The sequence below is a fragment of the Ambystoma mexicanum genome, chromosome 12 (genome assembly GCF_040938575.1).
Source record: "Ambystoma mexicanum isolate Mex_15411 chromosome 12, UKY_AmexF1_1, whole genome shotgun sequence".
Lineage (NCBI taxonomy): Eukaryota > Metazoa > Chordata > Amphibia > Caudata > Ambystomatidae > Ambystoma > Ambystoma mexicanum.
In genome coordinates this window covers 640,396,480-640,418,372 of record NC_090936.1, presented here as the reverse complement: position 1 = coordinate 640,418,372, position 21,893 = coordinate 640,396,480, and positions in this window count along the sequence as shown.

The following is a 21,893-nucleotide window of genomic DNA, read 5'->3' as shown; positions in this document are numbered from 1 at the left end:
CAAATTTGGAAGAACAGAGGCCAAATGCAGATTTGGGGAACAGTGCTTTCCCCCGACGGATGGGAAGAAGGAGTGGTGATCTGCCGAACATGGATGGTCCTTGGAGCCTGCAAGGAGGCAATAGAAAACTCACAGAGGTTGTGCAAACCTCCACGGCCGAGACTCACAAGATTACTAACATGGGTCGAAGACCGAGGAGGACCTCTGCAGATAGTGCCACTTGAAAGCCCGAAATTGTGCTTCAGGAACAATGGCACAAGAAAAATGGGAGAGAATCAGAACTGTGGACACATTTTTGAAGCTCCAGGAATGACCCACGGAACTGCAGTAATCATGGATCATTATTGGGCGTGTGGATTCAAAGCATATATCAGACTGCCAAAGAACTGGGGAGGTATATGCACAATAGTGAACGTCCACTTTCCAGCACTAATGATCCCGAAAGTGACCTGAATATTGACAGTTTCCCGAAGGCAGATGCTCACCTGAGGAGAAGGAGATCTGTGGAGCTGACATACTGAATGAAGAGAGAAAATTACTTCTCTGCCAAATCAGAAGAAGCATTTCATGCAATCCCATATGAACACAGGCTGTTCAGCCTCACCTCATCAGTGTTCACATCAATCCTCATGCCAAGATTCCAGGTTGGAGCAAACACTAAATAATTGCAGATAACCAGATGGGAGTTAATGCAAACCATCAACTTGACAATAAAGGGATTCAATGCAATCCAGAAAGAGTTAAGAGCAATCCGACTGATGACTCTCCAGAACAGATATGTACTTGACATGATCACAGCTATGGATGGGGGAGTTTGTGCAAAAATTGGAGAATTGTGTTGCACATTCATATCTTCTCACGACGAAGAAAATTGAACTTTAACAGAAGCCATAGGTATGCTGACAAACCTACAGACCCAGATGGTTTGGATCCCTGTTCTCATGGGTACCACAATGGATGGTGGATGCATTCAAGTTGCTAGGAGCCCTACTAGTAATAATATTACTAGGAGTTTGTGTCATCAAGATAATAATCTCACAATGCCAGAAAACTGCGAAAAAAGCCAAAGGGATGAAAATCATGATTGATGTCGAGCCAGGATGGAAGCCCAGAGACCTAACTGATGAAGAAATAAAAGACTTTGTAAAGGCCAGCAAGTACGCACCAGAAGGAACTACGTTTCTGTATCCCAGGAAACGCAGAAATTATGAAGGAAAATGTATCTATTGCAGCCCAAGTGGACAATGTCAGCTAATGACATGGAATAAAGATGAACATGTGAAAACAGTAGGAAACCTGAAAGGAGTGATGAAAATATGGACGCCGAAGAGACATTCCTTCAAACCATCATGTAGAAACCCAGAAGACGAAATGAATACAGAAGAACCAAGTAAGACGAACCCCAAGGAGGAAGCGGAAGTGGTTGATGAACCGACCAGATGGGGGAGTGTAGAGGAGGTCCCGGTGTGGCCTGCACTCCAGTCGCCCATTGTGAAGTACCAGGAACATTCACACCAAGATATGTGACGTATGACGAACAAATAAACCAGCAGAGTCGCAGTAGGACTCTGTCCAGTGCCCATCAGAAGAGCAACACCCATTGAAATGCCAATAACCCGACAGCCATGGACAGTAAGGTATTCATTAAGGCAACCATACGAGCAAATGACATGGAATTAATATTGCTTAAACACTGTCCCAGAAGAAACACAAGAGGCCTTAATTGAAGATGAATGGTGACGTCACGAGGGCCCGGATAGACTCACAAATGAAAGAAACGACAATCAATGATGGCACACAGAGCCGAAACGTCATGGATAAGGATAGCATGAACTTAGAATGAGAGACTATGTTGAAATATTAAGAAACGTAACTGTAAAGCAGGATGAAAGTATTCAACCAGCTAACACTTGTACATATGCTTGTAATGCAAGAAGCTAAGAAACCATTGCGGGTTGCGATTCTTATTAGAAGAATAGAGCGGCATGCGCCATTATACATAATCTACCTCAACGAAGCACATTATATAAGTGGGAGTCCACTTTATACAAAAGCAGAACTAACCCATGTTACTAAGGGTCAAACAGGCCAGGATTTGTGTTCTAGCAAAAGGCAAGAAGAGAGGCCTGAACCGAAACTCAGTAAGAAGCAGCTTGCGCCTGGGAAGTCGAGGTCAAACCAAGAATGGGAGGTGGATAGTAACTTCAGAGAATCGAAACTTAAGGAACGGAGCAGCCTGCCCAGTGAAGGTCGAGATAAGGAGGCCCAGGCAAGTGGCGGCCGAAAGTAAGAATTAAATGCACAAATAGAAGGAAAACAAAGCCGATTCACGGTGTGCTAACACGTGACCAGCCAAGCGCGAAGAGCTACCAATGTCTGATGTCACCCAAAACAGGAGATACCATAACTTTTCCTGGCAAGAAGAAACAGTTTCGAGGCCGGCCACAGCCAACTAATTTACAAATAGCCCTAAAGTACTGATTGATGGAAGGGAGGCAGGGTGAATCTTGGGGCATCCTGCATCTAGGTGACCATTCTGCATGCTGCTAATTAAATTGGAGATTTATGCTTAGGGTTACAGCCAGCCCAATCACAATGGATCAAATAATCTAGGGTCCTATAGATAGTAGAACCAATGGGACGTCGTGCTTGTTGTGACGTTTTACATGACTAATGTAGAGGGAAGGGCGTAGACGCCCACCCGATAAGAGTTATCCAATCCTCACACTCCATTACCATATACAGATATAGCTCCTATACATAAGTTACCTTTTCCAACCAATAGAATTGCATGACACACTTTTGAGTGTTACACGTCAATGATGAGGAATTCTGACTATAACTATTGCTGTTTGAATGAAGATTGGGGGAGTTGAAGCAAGACGGACCATTGCATCATTGTTGATCTTCATGTTTCCCCGTTTCCCTGTTTCTTGTACTTGTCATTAAACGGACTCCCCTTTGCCAAACCATTGAGTTGTCCTTATTGATTGGTGTTGGAGTAAGAACCTGCACCCCCATCCACCTCAAGGTGCAGCTATCTTGTCTTAAAGCATTCGAGAGTGAGCTCTGACTCTATGGGCCGATCAGGGTTCAATCGCACTCGTTTACACAGTGTTAATTGTAATTCATGATTCCCTGTAAATCCTACAAATCGTTATTGTAACATCACAAGAAATATACCACATAACTCTAGGTGTGAGTATTTCATCATTCTAAAGAAAATACTATACACAAAGTGAGCAATAGGTTAGCAGCTTTCATGGATTGGGTGACTCATCAGGGGCACAGCCAGGGATATATCTATCATTCTTCGTTGTAAGATCGAGTGGGGGACATCTTTGTAGTATGTTAGTAGAAGAGAAAATATATGGCCTCTACGGTCAGTTGGGCTTAGGGTGAACTGGGATACCATCGGGTCAGCGGGTACTTTAGCCGGTACATCACGAGGTGGTGGGATGAGAGGTTTGTCGCCCATATTTCTTTTAGACAAGGTCTCGGGGTATGAAACAAGTTTTATGGTGTTATTGTGGGTCTAGAGGCTTAGGGAAGGGCAGATGCCTGGTGCAGGCTTAGTGGAGGGGTGACAGGTTACAGTTACAGCATCACATTGTCAATGAAATAAGGGCCTTTAGTTGTTAGCCCGACCTGAGGTGGGAGGGAGGTGGGGGCTGCGTGTGCGGCGCTGCAGGAGAGGGGAGAGAAGGCCCTGCAGCTTGTTGTGCCATGTCTCGTGCATTTTGCGGGGGGGTACACATGCTACAAGGGACACTCTATTATACAGTTGACACACATCATAATAAACCATACATATTGCAATGCTAAGTGAGTATATTGGGAATCGTAAATTTTTAGAAAATCATTGATATCATATATTGCTTTGTGTAGTCTGTAACAACCAATAATCCTTGCTCGGTGACAAGGGGCTTAAATATACAATTCATGGCTCTGCGTGCAATCTGGGATGGGTGAGGGTCACCTTATTTCAATATATACAATCAATCTCGTGGCATACAACAACAGAAGTGAATGTATAGTCCCTTCAGAGGGATTACCTGTATGGGTGAAATCAGGGTGGCACACGGGTCATGTATGTGTATCTGGCACTTCAAACGGGGAGCAGGGTTTGGCGGGTTATCCACAGCATGTGTCATAAATGTGGGGTCTGTGAGGGGACAGGACAAGTTTTATGGAGATAGCTTGTTTTTCTCAAACCCCAATTTCGGCCGGTTATCTGCAGGTCAATGATGGACTGCGGAAGGTGAAAGATACAGTGTTTGTCATGTAACTTGTTCGTGCCTAGTCTCCCGTGGGAACAGGCCTGCAGAAGGGAGGCTGAGGAGAGGAGGGCGAGGGAAGTCCCTGGCATGCTGTGCGCGATCAGGAGGGGAGAGCTGTAGCCCTGCAGAATGCTTGTGTTTGTGAGGCCTAAATTATTATGTTCAAAATGGAGTCTGATCGTGCCACAAAATGGAGTCTGGTACTATGCTGCTGGCTGGGTGTTGCAGCCACATGTATTGACCTGCAGCCACCCTGCATCCCTTGCCACAGGTGCAGGGGTGGCCGCTGGACGAGTCATCGTCTGCACGTCGGGGAGAATGAAGGGGAGAGGTGCCTTGAAGACCCTTCCTTCCATACAATTCCCCCCTTTTGTTACTTAAGTAATGAATGCTGTAAACCTCTTTCGTTCTTCCTCCTCAGCCACCGCTTCGTCCCACCCGGATGTTCTCTTTTCATGGCAGCTAGGCCCTGCATACTCCACAGAGGCTCTGTCCAGCTCTAGCATATTCATCAGGAGTGCAGGTCATATATATACACCCCCATCCCCCTCCAAGGCCACCCATACTTCCTTATACCATGCTTGTGTGCAGGGCTCCTTTATTGTAGTGTGATATAATCTGTTTACTATGTACCCATCATAGTACAGTGGTACCATTCTATATTTAGGCCCTGGGTCCTCTCCTGTTTTTACCTGTGCCTCGTGTGTCACCTGCATCACTCCCCTAGCGTTGCCCATTGTCACCATCATCATGGCACTGTTGGGTGCTGCGTCTGCGTAACACCGAAGACCCAGCTGGCACACACAGAAAATCGGGAGCAAATAAATGATGGTGGGTACCAAATGTTTAACAGCCATCCCGAGCCTGGAAGTTACTCATGAAAAAATGTCATCGAACCACGAGCTGGGCTGCACCCCTGTTTCTTCCTTCAACCGTTCGTCCAGGTTGTGCATGGCTGAAATAACGTGCGACTGAGTTCCATTGTCCGCATCTGCAGAAGGTACGAAAGTGCAACATGCGCTCCTGATTTTTTGGTAAACACCTCCATCCATGACCATCAACAGGTCTAGGATGTACCTGTTCTGCATCGTCATTAGTCGTAGGGCCCTTAGCTCCACCTTTAGTACGTTGAATCCTTCTTCTGTGTCATTGGCTAGTTGGATCAACTCGCAGCATGTAATTTGGAGCCATTTTGCATTGGCTAGTGCTTGGATACTTGGGATGAGGGAGGCGAAAAATGTTTCAGCGTAATTGAACAACCGGAACCTGTCTGGAATTTACGCCAAAGGTTCTGTGGATGCCTTGGATATATAATTGGACAACCTTCTTTTTCTTGATACTGAGCTATCCAGGTTCTCCGCGGATAGGGCATACGCTGGGGCCTCATCGGTTGGTTGTGGAGCCTCTGGTTCGTGGACGGCTGACAGCCCCTTCCCATATTGGATATGACATTCAGGGACCACCATCAGGGCGGAATGCAGCGTTGCCAGGGAGCATGTGCCCCTCCATGACTGTGGGAGGTGCAAGTATGCCTGTTTATCGCAAACCCAGTATGTATCCATTAATGCAGCTGTCCCCTTCTTCCTCTCTGGGATGATGAGCATTTTGTTACAGTTCTTGTTTGTGCCCATGTTTATTTTTCATTCTCCAAGAAAGCACAGTTCATATGTAATTTCTTTTTGCAGTTTGAAGGGCTTTTGCAGGGCTGTGACCCAAGTGAGCTTTGTGATGTGTTGGGCCCATATTGGAGCGCATATTTCTGGATACACTGCAATTTTTCAACTGCCAACCCTTGTAGTACCTCTGCCTTGCATGTGATTTGCTCTTCTTGCCATTTATTGTCCGAAAACGATGTTCCTTCATTCACTAAAAATGGCTCCTTCAAACACACCACTTTTTTTGGTCTTGAGTGGCATGTTGTTTCGTTCTGTAGCATTTCAAAAGAGACTGTGTGTGCCTGGAAGGTGTTCTTTATTCTGCATAATGCGAGATGAAGGAGACATTGGGCATCTGCAATGGGTGACTCTTGTTGCAGGAGTACCTTGGGAGTACCTGAGGCATGGGGGATAAGAGAGCACACATAGTAGCTCTCATTAGTTGTTTGCTTTGCAGTGAAGTTCATGTCTGCGTACCATTTATTAGGCGGGTGCGGGTATTGTGGATCTTCTATTGGTTCTAGCCCTAACCCGGAATATTCATCATACTTTCTCCTCCCCGCCCCCTTCTCTGTCTTTTATTGCCTTTAGAATGTTCTCTTTCTTTCCCTGCTTCATGCTGCGTTACGGGTGTTCCCCCCCCCTCCAGCAGAGCTAAACAACAAGAACAAAATGTCTACATCTTTAGAGGTAACAAAACGTGTTACTAGCATGTCAACAAAACCTCCCTGGTGTGCTTATAAGGACTTAAAGGAGTACCCTACTTTTGTGACGATAGTGTGCTTGGGTTAAACAATGTTATGGTAGTAAAAATGGTTCACTATCAGCCTGTTGTGTGTACTATAATATGTGCATTAATAGGTTATAGGGCTGATAAATGGGAACTGAAGTCTCACGTGTCACATACATCTGTAGGATTCTGTGAGCTTTATGTGTGCCTCTATGCAGAGAATTAGAATTAATGAACCAAAGCTCATGTTCTATAATGAATGTGTTGAAGACTCATGTGTAATTAATTCTGCGTTAAGTGATTCATCTTGATCATTGAGTCCATGCCTTACAGAATCTGTCATTGTGTTCCAGTATCGCTCCGTTTTTCTGAGAAATGTTGTGATTTTGCTATTTGTGCGTGATGTTTTTCCTCTTTCAATGAACAACCACCGTAATGCTTCTGCTGAATGGTGTTTCTCATTAAAATGTTCAATGATTCTACTTGAGGCAGTACTTGTCCTGATGTGTGAACAATGTTCTGTAAGTCGGGTGGATATCTTACGTGTGGTGTATCCTATGAATACCATGTTACAAGGACAGTACAGGACGTACACCACATTCTTGATGTTACAATTTCAGTGAAACTGCAGTTCCCATTTGATTCTTGCATGGGTGAGAAATGCAGTCATTGTAAATTCACATGCAGTGCAATGACCACAGGGATAGTGCCGTCAGACCTGCGGGAGTCCCCAAAGTTCTGGTAATGTGAGTTTCTGAGGTTCCAAATCTGTGGTGACGGATCTTTGGCATACATTTTTGCCTTTATTGAAAGTAAAAAAGGGGAGTCTTGTCAATCTGCAAATTATGATGTATAATATGCCAATTCTTTGGGATGACGTTCCTCAATAGGTTACTGCGTGGACAGTATGTAGTGACAAATGTGATTTTATTAGATTGATACTGTTTTTCTTGATTATGTAGCAGGACTTCTCTGTGGGTATTATGGGCTCTCTTTCTCGCTTCTCTAATGGTCATTTCGGGTGTTCTCTCACGTAACTTTTATTGTAGTTGATCACCTTCAATCATATAGTGATTTAAAATGATAAAGTTCAGTCTATGACTTAGAAACAACCTACTGCATTGGGACAGCTACCATCCTGAAAGTTTACGTCAATCACTTCCTTATGGTCAGTTCTTATCAGTGAGGTTTTGAGACTCTGATTATCATTCAAAATGATCAGTTCCAAAAACTGGATACTTTCCCTCTCATGTTGAACTATAAAGTGAATGTGAAGAGTGCACCCATTAAGCCAGGAACTGGGAAAGTTCATTTGTTGTTCTATGCCATATCATAATGACATCACTGATTATATATTTTCCACATAGCTATGTATTTTAAAAACTGGTTGCCTGGATTGTGTACAAAACTCCATTCATATAAGTCCATATATAAATTTGCTATGTTGGGGACAAATGTAGCCCCCATGCATGTACCCTTGATTTGATGGAATAGTCTGTTCTTGAAAAGAAATCATTTCTGGTCATGGCAATCTCCGGCCAATCAACTAGAAAGTCTGTGGGTGTCCTTTGTGGTTCTTCCACATTACACATATATAAAATAACTCATGAATATCCTTACATGAATGTTCATCAATGTATACATATAATATTTTAATAGGGGTTCTTTCCCATTGCCTCTGCAAACGGTGTCCTGCTGAAACAAGCTGTGACGCCCGAGAACACAGAGTTAAATGGAATTCGGTGTGAGGCAGTTAAACAGAGAAAAGTGAGTAGAAATTGAGGTGTACCTGACTGTAATTTAGTTTATTCAACAAAACTGCTTTCTGAATCCATAGAGCCACTGGTGGCATCCTGCAGAACACATGTTGAGATCCTCAGATTTATTTGTGCTGCATGCATGTAGCATCGAGAGAAGTATGGCAGCTTGTCGCTGAATTCTTGAGACCGTGGTCATAACATTTATGTAACATATGCTCATGTGCACTACCTCTAGCAGTATTTCTTTTGAATCCCCCTGCTCCCTTGTGGCTGCTGCATTTGACCTAAGAGTAGTAGGGCCTGGTGGCAAGCTAACCCCATGCTGCTGAAACCTGGAGCAGAAGCAGCGACTCTAGGAAAGCATTCCAGGTTACAGCGGTTCTGCACTTTTCCATTTACAGGGGGTGTCAGATGAGGCATCCACCCACTACCAAGCAGATGAAGTTACAGTGGGAAGCTGACCAACTCAAAATTTGGGTAGCGCCCGCATTTTTAGCAGTCTGCGAGTGAATGGTGTGTTCTTTTATTCCAACTTTATAGACTGTCAGATTTTCTATTATCCGTTACTGTGCTCACACCTAAGCAGAAACATTTACCTCGCAATTTGGAAGGTTCTCAGACTCTGCTGAGAAGACATGGATTCGGTGAAAGACTTCCAAGGCCCCAATAAGCCAATCGCTTTCCCACTTACCTTGGTTATGCTTTGTGTGAATGAATCTCGGCCTGAACAGCTTCCAAATCTGATAATCTAATATGTTTTTACATTTTCTGGCTCAGATTTTTTAATTTCAATTTTGGGGTTAATGTAGTTTATTGTCCACATTGTAAGTTTTACCTTCATTAGTTGACAGGGTTTCCAAGGGCCTTAATCCTTCAGGTGGAGTCACAAACACACCTAAGGTCAGACTTTGTTTATTTGGAAGGAACTACTAGTCCCCTTTCACTATCAGGAGAATGCCCATAACCAACTCCCTCTCTCTCTCTCTCAGAGAGGGAGAAAAAAAGAGAGAGAGAACGAATAGTGGGTTGTTTTGTAACTGCTCTCCCAAACATATAGGTCCGTGCCAGGCTTCACCCTTGTCTCAAATCATCAAATTGTACATGCTACATCTGCATTCACTTTAAGTTTCTCTGGGTTATGGACACAAATGTTTGAGGCCTAGGTCCTAGTTAAATAGACTCAGAAAATATACATTGGAATGAACCGCTCCTTTTTTGACAGGGATATGGAAGAGGGAATTATTTATTCTTTGAATGATCAGGTGACTATCCCAGCTGAGTTGCAGCTAGAAATGCAAGTTGGATGAAGAGCAGGAAGAGTCTAAGACACCAAGATCTGACCTGCAAGGGGAAACATTTACAGGTGAAAGTCGATGGAAAGAGTACTGACCAGGCGAATGGCCTTGCAAAAAAGGGAAAACAATTATATTTATACACTGGGAGTTATGATTCCAACAACCCAAAAGTGCTAACAAGAAAAAGAGATCAATCTGCCTCTTTCTTCGCTCCGTCCTCTTCAACTAATCCAGAATAGGGCTGTGTGACTTATCCTTGGCCTCAAGCCCTGGGAACGTATCTTTCCACTGGCTCCTGGTTGTTGCAAAGATCAAAATCAAGACCCTTTGCATCGTCCGCAAGGCTGTCTGGTGCCTGGGAACACGCCATCTGCAACTCTCTCTCACTAAATACTCATTCCAGATCCCTTCGATCTTCTGGCTTCAACTCTCTGCGGATCAAATGCTTCTCGAAGTAGAGAGCTGGGGGCAGATCTTGCTACTCAGCTGGCTCCCTCCTCTGGAACAGTCTCTCGCTCTCTCTCTCTCTCTCTCTCTCTCTCTCCCTCCTGTGCTAACCATTCCCTCTGCCACTTAGATTGGCAGCCTGGTCTCTCATGAGCCTATAGGGTCCTGGCCTTCTATCCAGTTGTCCCCAGCCCCCCCCATGCACTGCCCTTCGGGTCCACACCTGCCTGGCGGGTGTTTTGTCTCCGCTTTGCACTTACACGTTGGGCAATAGACCTCCATCTTCGTCTGGGATGTCCCCACCCACGCACTTACCTGGTGCCTCCCCAATGGGCACCACTGGCCCTCGCCCCTAGGGGACCGTAATAGCACTCACCCCCACTACCCCCTTTTCCATTTATTTTCACTGCACGTGCACGCTTCGAATGTCACAAGGCCTATTAGGACCGCTGCCTTTTTTCTATTTATTAATTGTCAGTTTCATTGTTTATTTGCTCCATTGTTCCCTTCTCTTGTGGCGCTTTGAAACACTGTCTTGTTGTATAAGCGCCTTATAAATATCCAATAAATAAATAAAGGCCTACGGGGGAGCTATGGTCCTAACTCTTCAGAAGCTGAGGAGAGATGGCACTGCCTAGGCCAGAGACAATAAAAAAATCTTTTATGTTTTCAGTTGCAATTGTATCACTTCAAGAGGAGAGTGAGATGTCAACCAGAGAAAGTCCAGTAACCAGAGAGCAAGTGACCCTGACCGTTATTAAAGAACCATGGGAATTGTGGTTCTGACTTTCAGAGACAGTGTTGCAATGATACAAATAATGTCATTCTGAGAAGGGAAAAAGAATTGAGAAAACAAATTGGATTAGTCAAAATCCTGCAAAGGAGAGTTAAGTCATCTTAAGAAACAATGTCTAACTCTGGGGTGCCGGTAGCAACGTACCAGTACACTTTCCGGACCGCCAGACTATGGGATTGCCTGCAGGGGCCGGATCTCCCGGCAGGACTGACCTGCTGGGAGTACCAGCCCCTGCAGGCATGGTTTTCACAGAAGCTCTGGCACCATTAGCAACAGTGCCAGTGCTTCTGTGTCCCCATTCCTGTGGAGTCCTATTGGAATGGGGACTTACACTTTCCGCCGCCTGACATCCCGGGCTGCCGCGACTTGTAATGGTCCAGTGCCACCGGGATGTTAGGTGGCGGAACAGTGTTGCGAGGTCGGCTGCAACACGCTGACCTCGTACTGAGGCCCAATTACTTATAAAAATACACAATTAAACAAAATAGATATTTTCAATCAATGTATTAATGTCAAATTCCAAATGTGTTACAAAGTGTATGTCGCAGCTAGATGCTATGCTCAGACGCATGAAAGTGAGTACATATCCCAAAGGTCTGCATTCCAGAGGGTGTGCAGGGCGCTCCGACTGGTCTAGTGCTATAGAAGTCTCCTCCCTCAGCTGTAGGGTGTCATTTTGCTTGATGCTGCTTGCTTCAATGTGGCTATGAAGGTTAGTAGCATTTGCAGTGTGTGTGCTAAAAGTTACTTGTATTGTGGGCATGCGGAAAAAGGGGGAATTAGTAGCAATTTTATTTATTCCAATTTAATTTGTCATTAAGATTTTTAGGAACTTCCACAAGACACAGCATTCCACATTGATAGACCTTCAGGACAATGAAAATATATCGAGTTGCAAAATTCATGTAACAAATTAAAAATCTAATTAGTTTATGATGTAACCTTAGTTTTCAAAGACAGTTTAGTTTACCGTATTCATTTAATGCATTTTCCAGTATAATTAAATGAGCACACAATGTATCTAATTGGATTCCTGAGACAGAAATAGTATAAAGAGGATAATGGCACACATACAGTAGTTAAATATATTAAATAAACAAGGATGATCTATTCCACTTAATATAAGAGAAATAAACGAACAGCATATATTGGGCACTGAATTGATGCTCTTTATATAGCCTTCTGAAGAAACCCCCCCTTCCCCTTAGCATCGCCATTCCCTGGATGGCAGGGAGAGACTGTTCCAAAGTGTAGCCCATCTTGTACTAAGAGTTGTCACCAAACCAGAGCTGGTAATTTCCTTGAGAAAACTTAATTAGAGAGACTGGGTGCAATGATTTTTGTGGATGTACAATTTAAGGTAGATCCTCAGTATTAAAGTGCAGATCTGGTTGGCTCCATATGTATTTCGGTAAATGTACGTTTTGTAGAAGATTGCGGGTTGTCAGTGAGGTAAAAAGAGTTAATGGAGCATTAGTAGCTGTCTTTTATTGTGCTAACCTTTTTCCTGCACTGTATGCTGCATTGTGGCTAGAGGGGCACCACATGGAAATTTATGAAGAGTTCTTATTTAGAGAAGGAGCACCCGATGTGGTGGTTCAACAAAGCCGAACAGGAGCTGGCAGGGCCAGCAGACTCTTCATTAGGCTCCAGCCTTGTCAGATGTTGCGAAGAAGTTACATGGCATCCAGTGTTGAAACCGGTTGTAGAAGGTCAGGGTGCCTTACCTAGGAAAAGAAAAGAGGAGTGCATTATTGAACTGTGCACCATACTTCAGGTTCAAACAATCATCTCAGCACCTTGGTATTCCAAAGGTCAGTATTTGACAAGGTACTTCAAAATTCAGAGAATTTAAAAAAAATGGTCTATAGTTTTAATTCCAGTTACTGACTGTAGTAAGAGCATCATTTTGGAAGGCACGGGAGAAACATTTATATATTTATTTTATTTATTATATTTGTTGGTAGCGCCCAGACCCAGAGGTATCACAGCGCTAAAGGTACATAGTTGGGACTCGATGGAAAGCAGTATTGTAGTTACATTACATCATAGCACATGAGTCATAAAGAATAAGGTTGTTGCATTACAGCATAGAATGTGAGTCATACAGAATAGGGTGGTTGCATTAAATCATAGATTGTGCGTCAGGTTCAGAGTAGGTAGGCCAATCCAGATTTTTACTGATATTTGTTGAACAGTGAAGGTTTTACTTTCTTACGGAATAGTGCAAAGGTAGGTATGTTTTGGATCTGCTGAGGAGGGGCGTTCCAGAGAGTGGGAGCGGTGGTGGTGAAACAGGAGCCCCCTGCTCTCTTCCGAGTAAATCTATGTCTGTGTAAGGATGATGTGGTGGTGGAGAAGCGGAGACTGTGCATGTTGTGTATCTTGGTGATACAGTTGGTGAGGTCAGGGGGCAGAGTTGTGTAAGCAGCAATAGGTGATGGCAAGGAGTTTGAGTTCGATGCAGGCTTTGATGGGGAAAAAAAGTGGATCTGGCAACTTAGACTGAAACCTATCTTCATATAGACACTGTTCATTTTATCAGTATCACAAAATATATTTATTTATATATGGTATTCACAGTATTAATTCATACACCATCTCACTTAAATGCAAACATGTTTTGACATCTACATATATATTCCACCATTCATATCATCATCATTCATTCACGCACACATTACCAAATAAAAAAAAAATAGTCAATCAATAAACCAATTCATAACACCTATTTCCATTCTACGTTGGTGTTCATATACAAATCAAATAGCACTCTGCTTATTTGATACAATCGACATATGTTTCGGTTGTCGTAAAAAGCTACAAATGAGCCCGAAAACTTAATGCAACCTTCTTCAGGATGCGGGTAGGTTAAAAAAATTAGGCCTACCCGAAGTTATAGGGTGGAAGGACCTGTGTATCGTCAGCAAAGTTGGTATATGGGATGTCGAAGCTGTCTAGGTGGTCAAAGAGTGGTTTAGTATACATGTTATAGAGGGTGGGGGAGAGGCAGGAGCTCTGTGGGACACCGCAGGAGACAGGTATGGGGTCCGCAGATTCAGAGCCTGCAAAGACCCTGGTGGAGCGGCCAGCTAAAAAGGATTGGATCCATAAGGTGGCTTCAGGGGCGAGGTGGAAGGTGGTGGTAAGGTGTTTGCAGAGGATTTTGGGATCTACTAGGTCGAAAGCTGCAGAGAGGTCAAGCAGTAGGAGGATAGCAAGCTCGCCATTATCCCTAATGTGGTCGAGCTGGATCTTGAGATCAAGGAGGGCCGATTCATGCTGTGTCTGGATCTGAAGCCTGATTGGCAGGAAGCTAGTAAATTGTGGCTTTAAAGATGTAATTACAATTGTCAATAGGCAGTACAGTCCAGGATTTTAGGAGCTATGAAACAGTGGTGATGGGGCGGTAGTTGGTAGGGATGGTAGGGTCAAGAGTGGGTTTTTTCAGGAGCGGTGTGACCCATGCTTCCTTGATGGCAGTGGGAATAGAGTTGGACGTGAAGGATGCATTTATGAAGCTAGCTATGGTAGGGACCAGTGCTTCTGTGCACATTTTGACAATGTGGGCTGGGCAGGTGTCGCCAACACAATTGGAAGCTTTCAGGTGCTGAAGGGTAGTGAGGACTTCAGGAGGGGGGGATGGTGGAGAATTGAAACTGGGGAGCAGAGATTGTAGATATGGAGGAGCTGACCTGGATTGGTGGCAGGGGTGTAAGAAGGGATTTGTATGAATAGCTTTGTCCCTTTGCGTCCGTGTTTTGGTATCCAGGGAGGATTGGATAAGAGTGCACCAGGCTTTATCATTAGGGAAGTTTTCGGAAGGAGTTATAGTGGATTCAAGCTCTCTAAGAATTTTTGAAGAGTTTTTTGGTGTTGGAACATGCATTTGAGATATTGTTGTTGAAGATGTTGGTTTTTGTGTCAATGATGGCTAGTATATAGATGTTGGCAGAGCACTGGAAGGTTTCTTTGTTAGCAGGAGTAGGGTTTTTTCTCCAGAGGTGTTCAAGGGCGTGTTTCTTTTTCCAGAGGGAGGCTAGGTCATCATTGTCCCAATTATGGATTTTGTTTTTTTTATGGGAGGTGGTTTTGAAGGGTGCATGTTCGTCAAGTGCAGAGAGCAAGGTGGAGTTGGAGGATGCAAGAATGGCTTCAGGGTAGAATTGTTAGGGTCTGATTTGAGGGAGGCTAGGATGGAGGAGGTCAGCAGCTCGGCTGTGAGCGTACGAGTGTGCCTGGTGGTGATGCAACGGGGTTTGCTGGTGATAGGGATAGTTTTGGTGGTGGTGGTGAGGGAGAAGGGGATCAATGAGTGATTTGACCAAGGAAGGGTAAAGGGGGGGGAGACTTGGAGGTGAGTGTTGCATGTGAGAATCCAGTCGAGGATTCTTCCTTTTTCGTGGGTTGGAGAGCAGACTAGTTGAGTGAAATTCATCTCTTCCCGGGTGGAATTGGGGGTGGATGCCTTGTGGTCAGAGGGATTGTTGTGGCCTATGTTGAAGTCTCCTAAGAGAATGGATTTTGTATTGGACCTGAGGAATGGGGAGATGAGGAGGGAGGGGTGTTAGTTTCTAGATTACCAGAGTGGGAGGGTTGGCGGTTGAGGAGAAGTAAGTTAATGGTGGATTGGGGGGAGGATTCAAATTTGGCCATAACGATTTTGTAGCCTGGCAGTTGCTGCAAAGGTGAGGCTCTGATGGGGATGGTGGATTTATGTATGAGGACTACACCGATAGACGGTCGACTCGCAGGATGGAAAATCCAGTGGGTACAGCAAGGGAGAGGAGGGGGCTGGCAGCATTGTGTAGCCAGGTTTCAGTTGAGGCTAATAGGTCTAGGTTTGTTTCAGATGGTGGGTTGTGAATGTCAGGGGCATGTGCACAGATAGAGCGTGCATTACTGAGAGCACAGGCAAGTGTTTTGGGAGGGGAGAGGGGGGATTTTAGGGGTGGGGGAGGGCTAAGAGGAGTGTTAGGGGGAGTTGAGACAGTGGTTATTGGGAGTTGGAGGCCGATTGGGTCTGAGTGTTTTTGGAGGTGGGTTCTGGAGCAGAGTCTGTATAGACGGGGGCAGAGCCTGTACATGATATTATGGAGTCTGGTGTTGTGGTGGGGGTGGCTGAGCGTTTGCGCTCAGATTGGAGGAGGTGTCTAACTTGTGGCTGGTGTCACCGGCATGTATGCAAGAGCCATTAGCTGGATGGGTCAGAGTAGATGGGCAAGTGTGTTGTCTGAGTCTGGCATTCCTGTCCTTGAAAGTAAAAGGGATGGTTTGTGGTGGGCTGCGTTCTGTCTGAGGATGGATACTATCACTTGGTAGTGCTGTAATGCTGATAGGGGGAAGCATGCAAAACACTCTGTGGGTTGGGGTGGTCTAGTGGTGTGAGCAAGTGGGAAGTGTGAGTGTGTGAATGATAAGGATTTAAAAGTGTGGGAGCGTTGTTCCTATGGGTGTACTGTGAATGCGTAACGCTGTGTTTATGTCACTGATAAGTCAGAACTACAAAATATGCCGCCCATACGAGAATTAAATTCAATGCTATGTCAATCCGTTGGTTATCAGCCAATGACATTGGGCACTGGCTGCATACCACTTGAAGGCTACTTGGACCACTTGCCGCACAGTGCTGGAATCTTCATTAACATCTGAAGAGCACATCCTGCCTATTGGTGCAGGGAGAGAACACTGTGTGCACAAGCAAACGGCTTCAAACAAATAATTAATATTAGCAATGTGTTCATTATAACCAGCCTGTTATCAATTCCAACGAAATGGTCTGTGGGGACACAGGCTCCTGCTGACCTTATTTTCTAGTTAGTGAAGGCGGTGGTTAAGGAGATTAGTCTGCTGGCCCATTTCACAGCTGTTCAATGGCTATGCATGTGCCCTCAGCTAGACTGAGATTTATTTACCTGGTTGTGCTAAAGTCAGATGGTCAGAACAGTCATTGACATTTGTAAAATTGTCTCTCAATACAGTTCACCACACCTGACCATGCACTATGGTTAAATCAGATTAACTGACCTGTAATTAACAACACGCATTTCTAAAGAGGATAGTTTTGCCTGTGGTTTATGTTATAGAGTAAGGTGACGGAGATTGTATGTTTTTTCTTTTGAATAAAAAAAGGTAAAGACTAGTATTAACATATTTGTAAACAAAAGTCAGACTAGTTGTGATGCAATTAATTTTATGAGATCCATTTGTAGAAAATGGTAAGATATCAATGTTGCAATGTTACAAATATGACTGGGGAGACGTCGGCCTTACAGAAGTCAAAACTGACGGCTTTGGCAAGTCGTGGTGTTTTTAGGCTGATATAGAATGGCAGAATCGTACTGTTTCCCTTACCAAGTCACCATCCCGAATGGGGAGTGATCGCATAACGTTGTTACATCGTCCGACATTTTTCTGATGGGTTTTAAAAAGAAAATGTTATGAAAAACCTAATTAAAAAATATAGGGGGGAATGGGAAAGTGCATATAAGGTGCAGGTGGTTGGGAGTAGATCAAAACAATAGGGTATGGGGAGCCCCCTCCCCCCTAAAAAAAAATGTAGATGACTTTTTTCGTTAAAGGTTAGGGAAAGAATATCGTAAAAAAGACCGTTGATGTAATAACATAGAACCGGGAGCCATACCTTTAGCCCTGTAACACACCAGCTCAGAGACTTGCCCTTCTTCTCTACATTCAGTAGGTTTGCCTTATCATTTATTTGTTGGGGACGGCTTTCACTGGAAAACCACTATACATAGCATGTACGTTTAAACCTGGTTGTGATTATTCACTGTGACATCACAGAAGTGAATAATCTTTTTTTCTCTGCCTTCCACAGGTCTTTTTAAAACCGAGGAAGGTTGGGAAGGCTGTGAAGCTTGCCTTGGTCCTTCAGAACATCACTATTGTTGGCCATAGGTCTGTTACTTTGACAAACCTACCACTGAGCATGGCACTCTTTCCTGACAGAGCAGGCACAGTGCTGAGGGAGCTGGTGGATGGCAGGTGACTAGTTTAGCTTGAATAGTTTAGTTTAGCAGAGTGGGAGCAGTGGGGTCACAGGAGAGCAGGCGATTGTTTGAGGTATGGCATTGGCAAGTGAGGGGAAGATGGTGGAGCCCAGGTATTACACCCATGTATGCTCACCATACAATACATGATATGATATGATATGGCATTTGTAATGCGCCTATACACAAGTGTTTCAAGGCGCGACACATCTCTTGACCTCCAGAAGTGTAGTCCCTGGAAACAGCTCAATACATCTGCAAGGTGTTTATTTTGGGGCAGGGGGTGAATGCAACAACACAATTGTGGCTGGCTATGCATCCTGCTAAATTGGTTAAACAAACAGCCAAGCGAGGGTTTAATAACAATAGAGAGGCTCTACTTGAAAAAAAGTCAGATTCTATGAATAACAAGAAAGAAACTCCACTCGTGTCTGTGAGCACTTTTAGCAACTTGTCATACAAGGTTAAAAGTATCATTAAGAAAAATTGGAGGAAGGTTATGAGTACACCGACCCCCTTGGTAGCCTTTAAAAAGAACACAAACATGCGTAATATCATCATCAAACATGCGTAATATCATCATCAAAAATGCGTAATATCATCATCAAACATGCGTAATATCATCATCAAAAATGACATAGAGACAGATAAAAGACACCCCTAGACACAATGCACCCTTTGGGGTTTGCCTTGTGGGCACTGCGTGATGTGCCCACAAACCAAGAAGGTGCTATCTGTAAATCTGGGCTTACCACGAGAGTGGATGTTGAAAGAACATACTAACTGATTACGTGTCCTTGCCTATGTATCTACAGTGGAAACACCTATAGAAAGTGCAAAACAAGAATGGTAGAGCACAGGAGTTGCCTCAAGAATAAAATCGAATTGATACCCTTATTGAAACATTTTGTGGAAAAAGGAAATGCTGTTACCAATTTTAAATGGGGGATTTTGAAGAAAGTGAGAAGCAAGTCACCGATGATGTGAATAAGAAATGTGTCAATTTGGAAAAGAAACGTATTTTCCTGACTAATAGCCACATATCGGGTCTCAAGGAGAATATTGAGTGACACAATATCAAGTAAGGCTATGGTGCCTATCATTCCCATTGTGCATTTTCTATAGGGGTTATAACAACTGTGGTTAAGACGTGATGAATTCTGCAAAATTATAAAACATCGAAATTTATGAACCATGAATATAATCACAATATTTTCGATATATTTTGTATATCAATGCTTATATTGGATAGATGATGAGGAAGCATTGACCTTTTTTCCAGTTATCCATATAATGTGATGTATGTGCAGTGTTGGAAGTGACTATTGTAATTCACATCTGGTAATTGATGGCCTGTATAGGCCCTGTACACTAACATATGCGATGGTACTAGTTTATGAGACACGTAGTGGTCCACACAGAATAATCAATATATGAACTACAACTATTTCTGTGTACTGGGGAGATACATAAATGGTATCATTTGCCATGCTGTCCGCTTTGGTTCATAGGCAGGCATTGGTGGGGATAACTCCCTACAGAGAGTGAGGCTCCCAAGTAGAAGGCTCTGAGTAACGGCACCCTGGCCTTGTCACACACATTTTTGCACTTATGATGCGCATTGGGCATTTCCTTGAGCACCCATGCACATTGCGATTTATTGGCGCAAAAGTGTGACGATAACCACGTCAACGCGTGACGCGATTACGTCATTAGGGTTGTGTGCTTTTTTTTAAGAAAGCGGAAATTACGGTGTCATTGTTTTACCGCGACGGCTTTGAAAAGAAAACACTGACCATATGATTCAGGTAAGGGGTTTTCCCCATCACTATCCATTGGGCACTAGAATACAATAATGTTGTGCCATACCACAAACCTCCCGAGCATATGCCTAATTACATTATTCGGTTTGTTTTAGGCTAGACAAGGCCTTTACAACAGTGGGGTGAACACCTGAGGACATTTTTCCAGCACGTTCTGATGTGAGCTACTGACTCGAGTAAGTGGAGCTCAGATACCGCGGTTGGGCTAAGATACATTTAGGCCCTCTTTGCCTTCTTAATTGAGCTTTGTGATACTAGTTGGATAATTCCAACAAGGATCATCCATTGACTGAAACTAAGACAGGATGATTACACAGTGAGGAAAGGACATACATATCCTAACCCCTACCAATGAAAAAGGTAAGAAGAGAGGTTTGCCACTAACAAATGCTAAATATATACAGGGTTACTCCAAAGATTGTTTAAACTTTAACTGTTGAAACGACAATGGGTATAAGAGAGTTGTACTTTCCTTTCAGGTGAGGAGAATGAAGAGAAGCTGGTACATGTGATACAGCTAGAGCAACACCAATGGTTGCATTTTCAGTTGAAAACATTAAGAAGCAGCAACACCACTCACGTAGATTATTTTAAGTCTAACCTGTTACCATTGGGGTGGAGGGTGTAAAGTGAGGTTGAGTTATAAGACCATTGCAGTATATATATATATGTGTGTAATTTTAATTGTGTAGCCCTCTCTACAGGGTTCCTCGGGAAAGCATGCATGAAAGAACAGTGGAATTCATCACAAGCCACTTAAAGAAACACACATTTCGGCACCTGATGAATGTCTGGCAGCGCACAGCCACAGAGGACAGAAACGTATATAAGTTGGCCAAAGAGAATCATAGTATGAGATTGGGGGTTAGATGACCAACGCCGTGAGCAATCAGGTCATAGTGACTTGAGGTTTTTCAATGTGCCAAGCACACAACAGTGTATCATCTTTGTACGAATTGGAGTATTACTTTTTGTACGATCTGATGTGGAAAATGGATGTATGTTTTTCAACAATTGTTTAAATGTAAGTATAGGGTGGTAATACCACTGTATTTATGTATTGTATAATAACTTTATTATTTTTTTAAACGAAGTATGAACGTGATACTTTGAGGTTGCCCAATATTTGTTACAAGGCTTTTCTCAGAGGTTGATGAGGATTGGGTTGGGTACACTGATTCACCTTGTTGGACCTTCGTTTGGTTTATTTAATATACGTATTCCCACTAAGTAGGAAGGTCGTACACCCAACAGTGGGCTCAGCTCGTGTGAGAATATTGACTATTTTTCAACATGATGCTCATTTCTACCTCAATGCTCTATTCGACACAATCAACTCAGTCTTTGCTTTCGTCATTCAGAGGCAACCATCTCCATTCTACAAGTCTTCTCAAATTAGATTTGTCAATTTTTAAAATGAAAACCATTCTAGAGTATAATGGTGCATTCCAGTGCATAATGCATAATCGCCATTCTAGTGAGTAATGTGCCAAGTTGGACCTGTGACTGGCAGTTCTTTCTTAGGTCATAGTTGTGTGCATGGACACTGCGCATGCCACATTCACATTACGCTCATCACACTGCCTGAGGAGTTGTGCTCATGCGGTCTGAATGAGGGACAGGCAGCGGGCCCACAAATAAGATCATGTTGAGAAAACAGTGTGTTACCGAACTGACAGGGTGAGGCAACTAATGGAGGAGAAGTGGGGCCAAGATGTGAAGCTAGACTGAGGGCTCCATACATTCAGACATCGTAAAGGAGGGACCAGAAGGGAAAACCTAGAGGATTTCTTAATGACCATGTTCCTGGAAGTTGCCAGCCCTAAAATCGACTGGCTTACATGAAAACAGGCACTATTTTAAAACCAGAAAAGAGAAGTTGCATATGAGAAAGGGTTTAACGCCTTTGATCGCTGGAATATGGTCACGTTAACGTGGGGGCAGAAGCTGGTCACCTAATGGCTTCCAAAGTGATCCTGATCCTGATAAAACAGAGGCCTTGTTGTGGCACTCACACCAGTACACATCAGCAGCGTCAACATCGTATTTATTGAATAACAGGAATGCAGAGGGGAAACCGGAATTTAAAGAGAACTG